Raw genomic sequence first — 4,572 nt, 5'->3', positions numbered from 1 at the left:
GTTAGGTATACCTAAGAGCCACACACCACACAGTTATCAAAAACACCCGAGCAAGGAACTACTCACAAAGGGCTGTGGACAGACGTTAGAGCTGGTTGATGGCTACACACGAGGCTCTGTGATTAGCTTCACTAAAGCTAACGGGACACAGAGACAAATTACACTTTCCTTAGAAAAGATTAAGGATGCTGCTCTTTTGTAGTCATCAAAATTTCAAGTCCCTCAGGCCTCCTGGGGCAGGGGGTAGAGCATTTAGGGTAGCCCCTGCTGCAATTTCAGGCAAGGTGCTGGATAATGACTGTGCAGCGGCCAGACTTAAGGGCTTACTCCCCACAGGTAATTAAAAGCCACAGCCACATGGTTTACCACAGGGTTAGTAGTCTCTACAAATCATAGACATTGACCTGGTCAAAGCTATGCCCATCAGCTTGGTCTTCAGAATGTAAGTGGTAATGGGGTGATCCTACAAACGACAAATGGCCCCACAGGCAACCAGACAGCTTCAATCTCTAGAGTAGAACAAATAAAAACAAAACAAACAAACACAAAAACCCTAAATCACAGGGCCGGAAATAAGGGCCATATTGTGCACACGCCCTGACATCAGTTTTCTTGTGCTCTCTGGGCCCTGACTCTTTAAACATGAATGTAGATCTACCCCTACTGGGCTGACAGATGAAATAATTTACAAAACCCCTCAATGCCAGAGTCCCATAGTACCTAAGGCTCCAGGGTTTCCTAAGAAATTCAAGAGGATAGCTAATTAAACCTCCACAGCCTCGATCCACCAGCCTGCACTATAGCAAAAAGGTTCGACCTCTTCTGATCCCCAGTGCCCCTGGAGGTGCAGAAAAGAGCTGACCAAGCAGAATTTAAAGGCTATGTGTGTGCACACGCACATATGCAAGATGCTATGCTCTTCTTCAGAGTTAAACCCACTTTAGACCAGCCTCTGAATCCATCCGGTGGGGTGACCTAATCCATTCTTCACAATGGCCAACACTGAGCAGTACGTCCTTCCTTCCTCAAATTTTTATAACCAGGACCAAAGTACAGACAAGCACAGAAAAGTTGCTGTATTTAACAGGGAAACAATCTCCCCACCAGACAAAAAAGATGCTGGACATCTTCTTTTTTTTTTTTTTTTTGAGACAAGGTTTCTATGTGTAGCCCTGGATCTCACTCTGGAGTCCAGGCTGGCCTGAAACTCACAGAGATCCTCCTGCCTCTGCCTCCTGAGTGCTGGGAATAAAAGTGTGCACCACCACTGCCTGGCTGCTGGACGACTTGAAATGGGCAACTGCCTAAAAGAACTATCACTCTCCCCTGGTGTCTCTCTAAATCTATACAACATTCTTGCCCTTCTCACAAAAGCAATGAATGTGTAACTGTGACCAAGAACAGAAATGTGAAAAAGAAATTACTTTCTTTTGAATCAATGACCACAACATAGTACATATATTATGGTACCAACTAGGAGAAACTGACTATCCTGGCATGAAAGGATTAGGGCGTATGTACGCGAGGCTGTCACCCAGCAGTAGACAGTTTTCCTGGCATGTGCCAGGCAATGAGGTGAATCCTCAACACTACATAAAACAGCAAACAAAAAGTTCAAAGAAAGCAAAGCACAAATAAGCCAAGAGTGTGCAGCTGAGGCTGGCACTCATCGGGGCCGGGACGGTAGCTGAGGCTGGCACTCAGGGGGGCTGGGAGGGAAAAGGGGGAGGAGGCAAGGACAGGAAGTCGGCCTGTGGCTTCAGGAGCTTCTGCATCTGTACCAATTTTTCATAAATCTGCTAAGAACTGACTCTTTCACCTGAACTTCAGATACATCATTCATGGATTATTGTGGTATATTAAAGCGCACGTCATACCTAAGGAGCATTTTCAAATCCCCCCCCTCCCCCCGCCCCAAGTTGTTCACTCTGGTGAAATACAGTCCTGGCCAACAGTTACGGAGTTTGAAATGCCAAGTAGTTGTCTCTGAGAAATCCTGATTTGCCTAATTTAAGGGAAGTTTATTATTTCATTAAGAATAAAAATGAAGAAAGCTTATTATTTCATTAAGAACAAAAATGGTAGGCTGAACCCATAACTAGTCAAGGTGCAAAGAGTAAGAGCCTGTGCAATGTTTAGCCCTAATAAGATCCCTGTATATCCCTAATAAGAGGCAGAGCATCACCAAAGGAAATGGTGCTTTCTGGATAGAGCAGGGCACAGAAGAATTCCAGCAATTGTGACATCATATATGATGAGATCTAGCCAAGACAAAATGCCAGCACAGACAGCAGAGGTAGGGTGAAGTTTTACCCTGAGCTGAACTACTGGCAATCACAGCTGCTGGGATAAGGAGAGTCAACGTGCTTTAAGAATGTAGGTCCTAGTAGGTCAACCGTATTCCAGTGATGGCCACTCACCTAAGAGAATACGAGCAGCACCAACTGGACTTGATGTTTGTTTGTTTGTTTGTTTGTTTGAAGGACAAAATGTTGGGTGGGTAGGAAACGGAGCTTGGATCTGACAGGAGTTGGAGAAAGGGGTATATATGATCAAAATGCATTATAGGAAATTCTCAAAGAATAAAAGTATTTTTCAGCCGGGCGTTGGTGGCGCACGCCTTTAATCCCAGCACTCGGGAGGCAGAGCCAGGCGAATCTCTGTGAGTTCGAGGCCAGCCTGGGCTACCAAGTGAGCTCCAGGAAAGGCGCAAAGCTACACAGAGAAACCCTGTCTCGAAAAACCAAAAAAAAAAAAAAAAAAAAAAAAAGTATTTTTCAATGGTGAGTTGGAAGAGATGGCTCAACAGTTAAAAGCATGCACTGTCTCAGCATGCAGGAAGTATTCCCTGCCCTGGAGACTTCCCAGTGCCCAGAGTGAGAGGCACCACAGGTGCCAACACACCCAGGCAGAAAAGAGCCGTCATGGGACACTGCCATCTGGAATACAGCAGAATAGGAGGCCATGTCTTTTCATTAGCAATTTAGTGAGGAAGCAGAGAGCAATACCTGGTATTTCTTAAAAGAGATTTTCTTCTGTGCAGGGAGCCTAAAAGGATTACTTGTCAGGAACCTGGCTTCATCAATTACAATAGAAGAAAGCCTGTTTAGAGAAAACTACTTTATGGGGGTGGGCGGGATGACTTTGGGACATCTGAAATACCTTGACCTATGATGTCATGTCCTCCAAGGAGTCTGAGCCGGCAATTCTTCACTGGCAATGAAGTCACCTGTCACCTCACAAGTGTACAGGTAAGTAATAGCTTTGGATTGATTGACTTCAGTGAATAATGCCCACAAGCATACACATCAGCAGAAACCCAGGAAATCTAATTCTGCTGCATTGGTTTCCACCTGCCACAGGCCATAGCTGCACTTATACGCTGCCCAAGTCAGAATCACAGCTGCTATGGGTTTCCCTCTGTCCACCTGCCATCCAGTAACTGAGGGAAGGCATTTCTGTATAACACTGCAACAGGGTCCTAGGTGATCCACATGCAGCTGGGCTCCATTCTTCAGGATCTGGGACAAGAGCTAATTCTTGAAGGTACAATCAATATCCTAGCTAGAAACTACTTCTTAAAGCTTGGTGTTGAGTTTTTAATGGCCCGTAGAAACTTTGGTTTAAAAAAGACTTGATCAGCATTTAGTAAGAGCCTCCTATGGTGGGTACAACTGGTGAGCAGGGGTGAGGAGAGCCCACTACGGTGGGTACAGCTGGTGTGAAGGGGTGAGGAGAGCCCACTACGGTGGGTACAGCTGGTGTGCAGGGGTGAGGAGAGCCCACTACGGTGGGCACAGCACAGCTGGTGTGCAGGGAGAACAACAGATAAGAAATGACAATGGAAACTAAATTTACGAATGCAAAGGAAAATGCTATAAAGAGGAAACACCCAGACTAATGCTGTGGGATGCCTGGAGTAAGTGGTCCATAAGAAAGGACAGAAACCAGACTTAAACAAAGAGATACATGGTGATATACAGGTAGAAACAGGGTCTTTAAATGGACCTTTTTATAAAGAAATCATAATTAGTAAGGGAAATTAAACATTTACTAATAACTATGTCAGCAGCATAAAATGTCCATGGAGTAAAAGATCCAGTTGCTATTAGTGAGGATTCTATGAGCAGCCCTGGCAATGATTAGATACACACCTATCACATAACTGTGAAAGAGAACAAAAGGGGAGATATCAACTATCAGTCAGAGGCACCACTGTGGTAACGCCAAATGACGGTGACCACGAGAAAAAGGGATCGGTCAAGGCTCTGATCCTAGATGTGGAGATTAGGCTCAACCCTGAAGACAGCTTGGCTACCTTGAGCTAGACCTGAAGACAGCTCGGGCTATCCTGAGCAAACAGGCAGTGAGCTATCTAAAGAGGAAAAGCCAAGAGTGCAGGAGACATGGGGCCACCGGGAGACCAATGAATGTGCTGTTCTAGAAGAATTTAAGAAATACTCATTAACACATGGATGCCAAAAACAGTGCTGTCATGAAAGTGACCAGAACAACATGACTAGAACCTGAGGGGGGGGAGCGAAGTCAAGGACTGTCCAGAGAGCAGATGGG

The 4,572-nt window shown here is 45.4% G+C and overlaps 1 long non-coding RNA gene across 2 annotated transcripts; it reads left to right on the top strand.

Moving 5' to 3' along the window:
• Window positions 1-1,954: 1,954 nt before the first annotated feature.
• On the top strand, window positions 1,955-3,449 carry LOC119087162. 2 transcript variants are annotated; one of them, XR_005090605.1, is made up of 3 exons: window positions 1,955-2,376; window positions 3,044-3,251; window positions 3,363-3,449. It is a non-coding gene; the product is annotated as an uncharacterized LOC119087162 (long non-coding RNA). The 2 variants fall into 2 exon arrangements; XR_005090604.1 differs by having other exon boundaries at window positions 1,957-2,376; window positions 3,191-3,251.
• The last annotated feature ends 1,123 nt before the right edge of the window (window positions 3,450-4,572 follow it).

The sequence above is a fragment of the Peromyscus leucopus genome, unplaced genomic scaffold, assembly GCF_004664715.2.
Source record: "Peromyscus leucopus breed LL Stock unplaced genomic scaffold, UCI_PerLeu_2.1 scaffold_1615, whole genome shotgun sequence".
Classification (NCBI taxonomy): domain Eukaryota; kingdom Metazoa; phylum Chordata; class Mammalia; order Rodentia; family Cricetidae; genus Peromyscus; species Peromyscus leucopus.
This window is presented reverse-complemented; position numbering and strand designations above follow the sequence as displayed.